Source organism: Bufo bufo, chromosome 8, assembly GCF_905171765.1.
Source record: "Bufo bufo chromosome 8, aBufBuf1.1, whole genome shotgun sequence".
NCBI lineage: Eukaryota > Metazoa > Chordata > Amphibia > Anura > Bufonidae > Bufo > Bufo bufo.
This window is the reverse complement of record NC_053396.1, coordinates 211,980,436-211,994,089: the sequence shown is the minus strand read 5'-3', so window position 1 is coordinate 211,994,089 and position 13,654 is coordinate 211,980,436.

The window sequence follows — 13,654 nt, the reverse complement described above, 5'->3', positions numbered from 1 at the left end:
AATATATAACTAAGCTAAGCAAGTTTTAGGCAAAAAAAATTCCTCATTTCCCCTGTTCTCTTCTGGCCCATTGCTTACATGCAATAAAAACAATGTCTGCCCCTCCCCCTGCACTTCTAAGAGAGTGAATACAAGTGCTGCCCTGAGTGACATGTCTGCCTGCTGGGAGACTCAGCAGCATGTTGTATGTGTAGGACTACAAGTCCCAGCTGTATAATGACACTGCTAAGGGAGTGAATACAAGTGCTGCCCTGAGTGACATGTCTGCCTGCTGGGAGACTCAGCAGCATGTTGTATGTGTAGGACTACAAGTCCCAGCTGTATAATGACACTGCTAAGGGAGTGAATGCAAGTGCTGCCCTAAATGATATGTCTGCCTGCTGGGAGATTCAGCAGCATGTTGTATGTATAAAACTACAAGGGGGGGGTGGCCGGATGCCGGGAGGAGAGGTTGCATAGTGCCTGAGCTCCGTCTGTGGAACTCCGTTCAGCGGCACAAAGCGACTAAAGCAAAAGCGATTTCTCTCATACTTACCTGCCCCAGGACGGATCTTGTTCCTGCAGCTCCGCCGATGATGACAAGAGGGAAGAAGAAGGGAGCGCAGCCTCAGAAGATGACGGCGTTCTTCCATCCAGCCTCTGGGTCTTCACAAAATGGCGCCGATTCCCGCCACACAGAAGGTGAGCTCCGTTCCTCCTCTGCAGCGATATGCGACCAGCGATCTTCTGGGTCTCCCTCTTCAGCAGGCTCCAGTCCTCCAACTTCACAGGAACCTAAAAAACTTAAAATTGCTGATCTGGAGGATCGCTCCAGAAGAAATAACATTAGATTCAGAAGCATCCCTGAAAGCGTCTTAGACTCTCAGCTGCAAGAATTTATTTCAGACCTTATAGTGTCATATTTACCAGATACCCCAGGGTCAGAGTTAATCATTGACCGGGTACATCGGGTTCCTAAACCCAAAGCTCTACCAGCCTCTATTCCCAGGGACATCCTTGTCAGGATCCACTTTTACCATCTAAAAGACTCCCTGATGAGAGAAGCTCAAAAAAAGAGGAAGGATATCCCTGAAAGATTCTGTAATGTCCTCCTATTCACCGACCTCTCGCCAGCGACACTGAGGAGGAGGCATGATTTCCAAATCTACACCAAAGCATTAAGGGATAACAATATCCCCTACAAATGGGGTTTCCCTGTTAAGCTGATAGTGAGATACCAAAACTCATCAACTGTTCTAGTTTCTCCTCAGGAAGCATCAGAAGCATTTTCCAAATGGAACATCACTGTGCCACTGGAGGGAGCCAAAGACAAAGACAAAGCAATGAACTCTCCTTCTAATAAGTCCTCTTCTGACAGAAACCATCTCAACCTAACACCAGAGTGGACCAAAGTAGGAAGAAACCCTCCGTGATTTCCATTCTGGACAGTAACTAAAATACCTTATGTTTACTCCCATGTTATACTAATTTTACGGGGTTCCACACCCTGCTGCTCTACCTCTCAGAACACATATTCCAACTAAGTGTTCATATTCCCTAATCCATTGTTTCCCGTACGCCTCTCATACTAAGTGAGACACATCACATTTTGTGGTCACTGTTGGACCATTGTTATGTTATTGTTATTTATTACTTACTTTATTTTTTATGTTTTATTCTATTGTTTTGCAAGGTTACACATAAGAGGGCTACCTCTATCTCCTCGAATATCTGAAAGCAAAAGGTACAAGTTAGTCATGTACTTCTAGACAGCTTAATCAGATCAGAGACTCTAGCATGTTGCTCTGAAGTTCCAAGATGGCCAGTAAAGGTATAAAAATTTTCTCAGCAAATGTTAAGGGTCTTAATAGTCCCTTTAAACGCTCCACATGTTGGAATGAGGTGAGAAGACAGAGAGCTGACATTATCTGTATTCAAGAGTCTCATCTTAACGAGGAAGACTCCTACAGATTCTGCCATCCCTCCTTTCCGCACATTTTTTTTTCGCCAGCTTCAAAAAAAAGGAAGGGTGTGATTATAGGCTTTAAGAATACTATTGCTTTTCAATGTCATAATATAATTTCAGATAAAGAGGGCAGATATATCATTATTATATGTGACATAAACAACTCTAGATACACAATAGTGAACCTATATGCCCCTAACTCCGACCAGATAAATTCCATCAAACAAACTATTAAACTAGCTCAAGATTCCAAACAGGGATCTTTATTGATCTGTGGCGACTTTAATATGTGTCCTGACTCTTCAATAGATAAGCTACCCTCCCCTCCCACCTCTCTTAAAAAATCCCACCTCCAAGATTTCTTATTTCAGGAAGGGCTCCTTGATATTTGGAGGGTCCATCATGCCAATGGAAAGGATTTCACTTTTTTTTCACATCCACATAACACATACTCTAGAATTGACCTCTTTATCTCTGATAAATGGCTTCTCCAAAAAGTGCTGGAGGTATCTATTTCCAATATTACATGGTCTGATCATGCGTTTATAACCCTCATATTAGATGACATGTATAGCAATAGAGTATTTTCCCCGTGGAGACTTAATAATTCCTTACTCCAAAATTCCTCTATACGCACAGACGTAGAAAACTCATTAAAAGAATATTTTAAAACCAATGACAACAATTTGGTATCAGATATCACATTATGGAGTGCGCACAAAGCGTTTATAAAAGGTGTGCTGCTAAAACATGCGGCTATTCAGAAAAAAAATAGAAGGAAAATTCTAGATAAATTACTAGCTGACATTAAAACCCTGGAAGAATCCTCAAAATCTTCTCTAGATCCCCAAATTTTCAGTAAATTAAAAACAGCCAGACACCACCTCTACCTCCACCTTCATGAAAAACATGAATTCCATCTTCGTAAAGTTAAATCAGATCACTACTCTCAAGGTAACAAAGCCTCAAAAATTTTAGCAAATAGAGTTAAAAAAAGAGAAGTCAGGTCAAGAATCCCCTTTCTATATGACAATCAGGGCCAAAAACTGTGTAACCCCAAACACATAGCAGAGGAAATCGCCAAGTACTACGAAAATGTATACAATTTAGAAAAATCTACTGACATTGTCCAACCTACTACTGAATATATTAATGATTTTCTTAGTGGCATTTCCCTCCCAACTCTATCCCAATACCAAAATCAATCCCTTACGCACTCGGAAATCTCCGAAGCAATCCAGTCCCTCAAAAATAATAAGTCCCCTGGCCCAGATGGACTTACAAATGAATATTACAAGAACTTTTCACACATTCTAAATCCCTTCCTGAACAGAACATTTAATTTAATAGCAGAACAAAACTCAATCCCAAAAGACATGTTAAATGAACTGATCATTACGCTCCCAAAACCTAGTAAACCTGCAGATAAACCGGCTAACTTCAGACCTATATCTCTATTAAATTCTGATATAAAGATCTTTGCTAAAATCTTGGCAAAGAGATTATCTAGCATTCTACCTTCTTTAATTTCCAATGATCAAATTGGTTTTGTCCTCAACAGACAATCATCAGATGGTACTAGAAGGTTTATAGATCTTTTAGACGTGGCATATGCCACCCGGACGCCTTCTCTGCTTCTTTCCTTGGATGCGGAGAAGGCGTTCGATAGAATACACTGGAAATATATCTATGCAACTTTAAAAAAGTTTGGATTTGGGGATTTCTTCCTATCCGCAGTTATGTCCTTATACTCTAATCCAAGTGCCTCTGTATATTCGTCTAGTTTCCTGTCTGCCCCATTTAATATTAAAAATGGAACCAGACAAGGCTGTCCTATGTCACCCTTAATATTTGCTCTTGCAATGGAACCCTTTGCGGAACATATTAGATCCTCCTTGCTTATTAAAGGGATAATGGTAGGAAACACAGACCACCGTATAGCTCTTTTCGCAGATGATGTTTTAATCATAATGTCAAATCCAACTACTGCACTAACTGCTATTAATGATATTATTTCCAACTTTGGCAAAGCATCCTTCTATAAAGTAAATATCAATAAGTCCCAAATTCTTGACTTAGGTTTATCCCCAACTACCAAGCGTTCAATTTCCAATTCATACAAATTTCCCTGGGCTGATGGATCACTAACATATCTAGGCATCCAACTTGCCTTCCCCACTAGCAATCTGTACAAGGTCAACTTCTGGCCTCTATATAATAAAATTAGTGATTCTTTAAATAACCTAAGAATGGATTCTCTCTCATGGTTAGGAAGAATAGCTGCAATAAAAATGGTCATTCTTCCCAAAATTATTTACATGTTCCGTAATATCCCAATTACTATTCCCACTGGTTATATAACCAAACTTCAAGCCTTAATTAACTGCCACATATGGGGGAAATTTAAACCCAGAGTGAAAGCACTTATCCTTAATAAAACACTCAAAACAGGGGGTCTTAATGTCCCCTCCATTAAACATTATTATGCCTCCTCTATTCTTGACCAATTGAGATACCTGGTTAAAAATTACATTTCAAAAAAATGGGTCTCACTTGAAAAAAGTTTAATGGGATCTCATGATATAAGTTTACGCCTTTCCGCTACGGCGGTCTTTGGTATCAAAAATAATTCTTCATTATTAACTCTAAATGCAATACATAGCACCTGGTACTCCATTGCTAGAATAGAAAAGCTAATTTCCACTTCAGTTTCCTCATTACCTTTGGAAATCTGTGAATTAGCCATCCCAGACCTACGTTTTAAAAATTGGGTGTCCTCAGGCGTTACTGATATTGGTCAACTAAGGGCTCTTTCACACTTGCGTTCTTTTCTTCGGGCATAGAGTTCCGTCGTCGGGGCTCTATGCCGGAAGAATCCTGATCAGGATTATCCTAATGCATTCTGAATGGAGAGAAATCCGTTCAGGATGCATCAGGATGTCTTCAGTTCCGTAACGGAACGTTTTTTGGCCGGAGAAAATACCGCAGCATGCTGCGCTTTTTGCTCCGGCCAAAAATCCGGAATACTTGCCGCAAGGCCGGATCCGGAATGAATGCCCATTGAAAGGCATTGATCCGGATCTGGCCTTAAGCTAAACGTCGTTTCGGCGCATTGCCGGATCCGACGTTTAGCTTTTTCTGAATGGTCACCATGGCTTCCGGGACGCTAAAGTCCTGGCAGCCATGGTAAAGTGTAGTGGGGAGCGGGGGAGCAGTATACTTACCGTCCGTGCGGCTCCCCGGGTGCTCCAGAGTGACGTCAGAGCGCCCCATGCGCATGGATGACGTGATCACATGGCACGTCATCCATGCGCATGGGGCGCTCTGACGTCATTCTGGAGCGTCCGGGGAGCCGCACAGACTGTAAGTATACCGCTCCCCCGCTCCCCACTACTACTATGGCAACCAGGACTTTAATAGCGTCCTGGCTGCCATAGTAACACTGAACGCATTTTGAAGACAAATGCGTCTTCAAATGCTTTCAGTTCACTTGCGTTTTTCCGGATCCGGCGTGTAATTCCGGCAAGTGGAGTACACGCCGGATCCGGACAACGCAAGTGTGAAAGAGCCCTAAGGAAGGATGGTGTTTTTGTTGAATTTGCACATTTACACAGAGAATTCAACATCCCCAACTCAGATTTCTATAAATATCTAAGAATTAGACACTTACTACAATCCCCAAGAATCTTCAACTTTAACTCACACAACCACATACTGATGGACTGGATACACATGTCCCATAGCCTAGATAAAGGAATCACTAAAGGCTACCAATTATTGAAAGAATCAAGCACAAACCCCTTACAACATACCTTGGATCTGTGGAATTATGAGTTGGGTTTTGTTCTCACGGACTCAGACTGGAAAGAAGCTTTTATTTCTGTATCTAAACTCTCTAAATGCTCTGATCATTTAGAAGGGGCAAGGAAAATTTTATATAGATGGTACAGAACCCCTGTATACTTAAATAGGATCTTCCCTGAAATATCTTCAGAGTGTTGGAGATGTGGCCATGCTCCGGGCTCATATCTTCACATGTGGTGGGACTGCCCTACAGTTAAGTGTTTATGGGACTCAATTTTTAAGTTTATATCATCTCTAGCCTGTTATCCTATTAGACCTTCATCTAAGATGGCTCTCCTATCTATAGGTCTTATAGACCTTCCCCACCACTTCAGGTCTATAGCCAGCCACTTAATATTTGCCACTCGATTGAAAATTGCTGCCTGCTGGAAATCTGGAAATCTTCCTAATATTAATAGAATTTTTAGAACTCTGGATAACAGCTGCTTATATGAAGGTCTATGGGCATCCTCTAGGAACTCGAAAGTTTCTTTCCTAAAGAACTGGGATGTGTGGCTAAATAATAACAAATGTAAAATACCTCCTAATGCATCCATCAGATTATAAATTTCTTGCTCTCTGACTTGGATTTCTGCACATTAGTACTTACCTCATTATTCATGTACCTGTTATGATGTATTCTCTTATTGGTATAATAATATCTGTCTTAAGAAGTGCAATTATTTCCAACTTTATATGTTTAACAACTGCCTTAATTCGCCTTGTTACAAACATGTTCATATGACTGTTATCCATTCAGTATGTAACCTATTTTTATGAAAATGATAATAAAAATTATTGTAAAAAAAAAAAAACTACAAGTCCTAATGACACTGCTAATACACACAGGATCTTCCCCCTACCTGCAATGCTCTGCAGAACTTCTCTTTCAGCTCATGTGCCCAGCATTTGTCTCCTCACTGCCTGCACTTACACAGTAAACACTTCAGTTTGTGCAGCTGAAAGGGTTAAGAATCCTGTGAGAGCAATAAGCAGCAGCTGGCAGTGCAGGGGGCGTGGCCAGCACAGTGACTTGTGCAGGAACATTATCAGAGCAGGGAGAGAAGCTGACATCACAGGTCATGTGACCCTCAGTGAAATCTGAGAAACCAGCCACTGGAGATAAAGTGAGTTAATTGGAAAGCGGTTACATTTGCCTAGTTAGAAACATAGAAAGAATAAAAAAAATAACTCGGACAACCCCTTTAATGCAGCCCTATTGACTGAAGACATTTATGAAACATATTGTTAATTAAGATACTAAAGAAAAGAGTAATATATACAAATTTGTGATATTATACAAATGATAAGGTGTCATAAGCGTTGAGGCAACATCTAATTACTCTTTATTGGTTTGAAGCCTATATTTAAAAAACAAAACTTTCTTCAAATAATCTATTCACATAATTGAAATTATCTCATATTTTAGAGAAGAGCTTTGGTTTTTCCTATCCATATGGCCCAGGCTCTCTATCTAACATGAGCAAAACTATGGTGGAGTTAAGCTGGCCTTATACATTAGATTAATGTTAGTGAAACTCACTGATTTTGGTGAGACCAGCTGACTGTCTTATATGTATAGGAGCATCCTGACGGTAGATGCCAAGAAGGAGAAGTATTGGGCAGTTGATTTCAACATGCTCAGTCCTTATGTTCACAGATAAGCCATCGTTACGGTGTCTGGGAGCATCTTTCTAACCTTTATTGAGAATAACATGCCAAGTCAAGCATGCATATCTATGGGGGAGAGGTCAGGAGGGATAGCCATTGGCCAAGCAAGCTTTCCGCTAGCAGCCACCTAATGGCCAGATTTACATTCACATAAATGTAACAGATCTTAGTATTTAGAGCTCAGTGCTGCCCCTGATGCTTCATTGACTGAACGAGTTGCATTGTGGAAAAGATGGTATTCATACAAGGTACTGTAATGTTTTTTGTGGTTTTGGAACAAAATCATGGGAAAACGTATATTTCTGTCTTTGATGCAGATTTCACCCAGTGCTGTGCAAGATTGTAAACCATACGTATAGGGTCTCAAAAGTGGACCTTGAATCTTTCAAGGGACACACAACACATTCAGTGTAGGGCCAGACAGACACAAGTACCGTACCTAAAAATGGGTTTGGATGAGATTTCACGAAAGAGAAATCAGGAACTGTTTTTTTTTTGTTTGTTTTTTTAAATATACCACATCATACCGGGTTTAGTGTCTTTTTTTTTACAACAATAACAAGGCATAGGAAGATAATATCCATATATAATAATATCAGATGGCTGGGAGCGGTGGTCACAGGATCACCGGTTTGATTCCTATAGGGCAGGTTTGCATTGGCGTTAGGGAATTTCCGTTATAGGATAGTAGTATTATTTGGCCCCATAGACATGTATTACGACAGACCAAAACGGAATGCCTGTTAAAGGCTTCCGTTTTGCATTCCGTCCTAGAATTCCCTAACGCCAATGCGAACCTGCCCTGAGGTGTAAAAAACAAGTCAAAAAAGTGTTTTGAATAATAATGTTTAAGATTTCAAGTGAAAAAGTGCTTGTTTTTCACTTGCAAATGGCCTTTATTTTCTTAAAACAAAATAAAAATGATACATAATTGCTATCACAGCATCAATAACAACTAGTGAGGATGGAACATGCTCGGCCGAACACCTGTTCGACTCGAGCATCTCGATGCTTGGCACATGGCTGTACTCGGGCTACTGGCAATACAGTGATTGGCTGGCCGGAACGCAGGGCCGATCCTAGGGTCACAGGCGCCTGGGTGCAGAAATATTTCTGGCGCCCCCACATGGGCGTGGTTATCTTACTAACTCCTCCCCTTTACAATGTTTCTATGGCAACAACTTCAGCCCCCAACTTCAGCCCCACGAATCGGCGGCTCGGCTGCTCGGCTTAAAAAAAAAAAAAAGTCAAAAAAAAAAAAGTCCCGGCGGCTCGCTCGGCCAGGGCCGGACTGGGGATAAAAACCAGCCCTGGAAAAAGTTGCACACCAGCCCCACAGCATTGCGTCATTATTTACTTGTTTATAATAGGAGAAAGCATTCATTTTAAAACACGTGTGTAAACACGAATATGAACTTTGCCCCACGATAGCTCTTTTGTAGAACCCCCATAAAAACTTACAGTTACTTGACTTGGCCCTTGGGGATCTCGGACGCCACTTCAACACTTTGGCCGGGGGCTCGGCGGAGCTGATGTTGTGCTTTAACCTAATGAGAAAGATTTCATAATAAGGATTTGGAGAAAGGGCAGAGGGATAGCAGAGCAGGGAGAGGCTGGTGCTGCTACTAGGGGGTCATACCATGGGGGAGTAATAAAGCCCACCATAATGCCCCCCCAGTAGTAATAATTCTCCTTATAATATGCAAAACATTTGTAATGCCCCCAGTTGAGCTAATGTTCCCATAATGTGCCAATATAAAATACCCCTTCTCAGTGCCCCCGTAGATGACCCCCATAGTGCCCCCCCCTTCCCCATAGTACCCACCATAATGTGTCCCAGTATAAAATGCCCCTATACAGAGCCCCCATATAAAATATCTTCTTTTTTAGCCTCAGTAGATGCCCCTATAGTGCCCCCCAATAATCTGCAGTAAGATGTGCCCCCATAGATGCCCCCAATCATGTGCCAGTAATAAGAGCCCCCCCACCATCATGTGCCAGTAGCCAGAGCCCCCCCATATCATGTCAGTAGCCAGAGCCCCCCCATATCATGTGTCAGTAGCCAGAGCCCCCCATATCATGTGCCAGTAGCCAGAGTGCCCCCAATCATGTGCCAGAAATAAGAGCCCCCCCACCATCATGTGCCAGTAGCCAGAGCCCCCCATATCATATGCCAGTAGCCAGAGCCCCCCCCATATCATGTGCCAGTAGCCCCCCTTATGTGCCAGTAGCCCCCCTATGTGCCAGTAGCCCTCCTTATCATGTGCCAGTAGCCCCCCTTATCATGTGCCAGTAGCCCCCTTTTCATGTGCCAGTAGCCCCCCTTATCATGTGCCAGTAGCCCCCCATATCATGTGCCAGTAGCCAGAGCCCCCCCCCCCATATCATGTGCCAGTAGCCAGATCCCCCCCATTATCATGTGCCAGTAGCCAGAGTGCCCCCATATCATGTGCCAGTAGCCAGAGTGCCCCCATATCATGTGCCAGTAGCCCCCCATATCATGTGCCAGTAGCCCCCCTTATCATGTGCCAGCCCAGTAGTCCCCCCTTATCATGTGCCAGCCCAGTAGTCCCCCCTTATCATGTGCCAGCCCAGTAGTCCCCCCTTATCATGTGCCAGCCCAGTAGCCCCCCTTATCATGTGCCAGCCCAGCCCAGTAGTCCCCTTATGTGCCAGCCCAGTAGCCCCCCTTATGTGCCAGCCCAGTAGCCCCCCTTATCATGTGCCAGCCCAGTAGTCCCCCCTTATCATGTGCCAGCCCAGTAGCCCCCCTTATCATGTGCCAGCCCAGCCCAGTAGTCCCCCCTTATGTGCCAGCCCAGTAGCCCCCCTTATGTGCCAGCCCAGTAGCCCCCCTTATCATGTGCCAGCCCAGTAGTCCCCCCTTATCATGTGCCAGCCCAGTAGTCCCCCCTTATCATGTGCCAGCCCAGCCCAGTAGTCCCCCCTTATGTGCCAGCCCAGTAGCCCCCCTTATGTGCCAGCCCAGTAGCCCCCCTTATCATGTGCCAGCCCAGTAGTCCCCCCTTATCATGTGCCAGCCCAGTAGCCCCCCTTATCATGTGCCAGCCCAGCCCAGTAGTCCCCCCTTATGTGCCAGCCCAGTAGCCCCCCTTATGTGCCAGCCCAGTAGCCCCCCCTTATCATGTGCCAGCCCAGTATTGTACCTATATAAAAAAAAATAAAAAAATAATACACTTATACTTACCTCCAGCAATGCGATGCGATGCAGGCCGCCTCTTCCGTCTGTGTCCCTCGCTATACGGCTCAGGCGACGCGATGACGTCATCGCGCCATCACCGGCCTCTGATAGGCTGCCAGCACTAAGCCGGCAGCCTATCAGAGGAACAGGAGGGGACACACCTCTCCCTCCTCTGCCGCAGCACAGGCATCTGTATTGCCGTCCTGAGGACGGCAATACAGATGACTATGGAGATGAGCGCTTCCGCAATGGAGGCGCTCATCTCCTGCTCTGCCCTGCCGCCGGCCGCGGCCGCCCCCACTTGTCACCAGGGCCGCAGCGCTGGGGTGCGGGGCACCCACTGCACCCCGTGTAGGATCGGCCCTGCCGGAACGCGTCATCAGGTGCTATATAGCACCCGATGACGCATGTTTGGCTCATTCGTAGTCAGGGAGAGCTGTGCTGAGGAAGGGACAGAGAGTGTAGGGAGTGTAATTGAATATTTTTTTTGTACAAAAAAACGTTTCAGAAACCCAAAAGTCCTTTTAAGGACTATTGTGTGTGACAGCAGCAATATATATTTGTAGTGCAACCTGCGCTAAATTGCTCAGTGTTAGGGAGAGCTGTGCATAGAAAGGTACAGACAGTGTAGGGAGTGTAATAGGAAGATTTTTATACAAAAAACTTTTCAGAAACCCAAAAGTCCTTTTAAGGATCATTGTGTGTGACAGCAGCAATATATATTTTTAGCGCATCCTGCGCTAAATACCATGTCATAGCCAGCTGCAGACAGTTAAATTATTCGCGCCACATCTCCTGTGTAAAGTGTGCGCATCCCTAAAATATCAGCGACATCCAGTGCACTTTTTCCGTAGACGATGTCCGCAGCGGACAGTTACAATATCCGCACCACATCTCCTGTTTAAAGTGTGAGCATCCCTAAAATATCAGTGACATCCAGCGTACTTTTTCCGTAGACGGTGTCTGCTGCGGACAGTTAAAATATCCGCACCACATCTCCTGTGTAAAGTGTGCGCATCCCTAAAATATCAGTGACTTCCAGTGTACTTTTTCCGTAGATGGTGTCTGCTGCGGACAGTCAGATTAGCTGCGCCACATCTCCTGTGTAAAGTGTGCGCATCCCTAAAATATCAGTGACATCCAGTGTACTTTTTCCGTAGACGATGTCCACTTCTGACAGTGACCTTACCAGGGTCACATTTGCAGTGTAACATGTGGGCTTCAAAAATTTATCTGTAACATACAATGTAATTTTTCCGTAGACGATGTCCACTTCTGTCAGTGACCTTACGAGGGCTACATCTGCAGTGTAACGTGTGCGCTTCAAAAATTTATCTGTGACATACAATGTAATTTTTCCGTAGACGGTGTCTGGTTCTGACAGTGACCTTACCAGGGCCACATCTGCAGTGTAACGTGTGCACTTCAAAAATGTATCTGCGACATACAGTGTACTTGGTCAGCTTTCAAACGATACTCCCCCCGGAACCCAAAGACTTTGATTTCCCGGAAGCAGCTCGGCGTGTCATGGGAATAACGCTGTCAGATCGCCAGTTGTCATTGTTTATGATCGGATGGCCCCGGCTGTCCCTCTTAATCATGGCCCCAGTTCCGAAAACCAACAAAATAGAACCAGAGTCCTATTCCATTATTCCTAGCTGAAGTATTCAGGCGACCCGGCCTGCTTTGAACACTGTAATTTTCTTCAATAGTCAGCTCAGCAGCAGGCACTCAACTATAATGTTTTAGATGGTCAGCTCACCAGCAGGCCTTCGCATATAATTTTTTAGAGGGTCAGCTCACCTGCAGGCCCTCACCTACAATCTATTAGAGGGTCAGCTCACCAGCAGGCCCTCATCTACAATCTTTTACAGGGTCAGCTCACCTGCAGGCCCTCACCTAATAGGTAATTTGTGCGCGTGCTGCCTTGCTTGGAAGTGGTAGCCGTAGCTGTTTCTCAGGCTCCCTCTCCGGAATCAAAACCTGATTCCCCATTGCCCATGGTCACTGTGGTTCTCGCTGAAAATAACATTGAAAGTAGATAGGGCAGACATCCGAATGGATCGTCGCCGCCACGGGTATGTGCGATCGGGCCCCGGTTATCTAGAGTCAACAAAGTGGCAGCAGGCCCTCGCCCATAATGTTTTAGATGGTCAGATAAGCAGGCCCTTGCTCCAAATGTTTTTGAGGGTCACCAGCAGGCCATCAATCATAATTTTTCAAGGCTGTGTATGATGCCCTCCTTTATGTGTAATAAAGGGTGTATTGGAGTGCCGGTTCCTTGTAATTTTTGGCAGCCCTTTCACTTAGTGCATAGGCTTTATGAGTGTAGGAGTCCCACTACCTGAACAATTGTACCACAATGTGAATGAGGCCCTCCTTTATGTGATATACAGGTTGTATCGGAGTGCCTCCTCCTTGTAATTTTTGGCAGCACTTGCACTTTATATACAAGTAAATATACAGGAAAGAATGTTTCCTAACAAATTTTCCTCTAAAATCGATTTTATCTTCGGTTTTGTGGATATTATTGTCAGTCTGTAAAAGTGGCGTACTACTCGGACAACATCGTTCCCAGCAGCGACCTGGGAGTTCAAGATGCATCCAGACATCCTCCCCATGCTGTTCCCGAACCATTTTGGTGGTGTTTCCATCAATTTCTGACCTTTTATTATGAACCAGGCACCCTCCCCTCTTCAGAGCAGGGGATGCCTGGTATAATGCTGGGTTCTCCCATTGTCTTCCCGATGTGTTCGGCCCGAGCCCCCGAGCACTATGGTGCTTAATAAACACTAATAACAACCCATACAATACAAAAATTAAAATCTGCAGAAATTGCCATTGTCCATTTCGCATCCCAAAAAATACAATAATAGTGATAAAAAATGATTATGTACCCCATAATGGCATCAATGAAAACTACAACTCGTCCTTCAAAAACTAGCCCTCACAGAGATCTGTCAATTGAACAGTAAAATTGTTAGGGTATGACC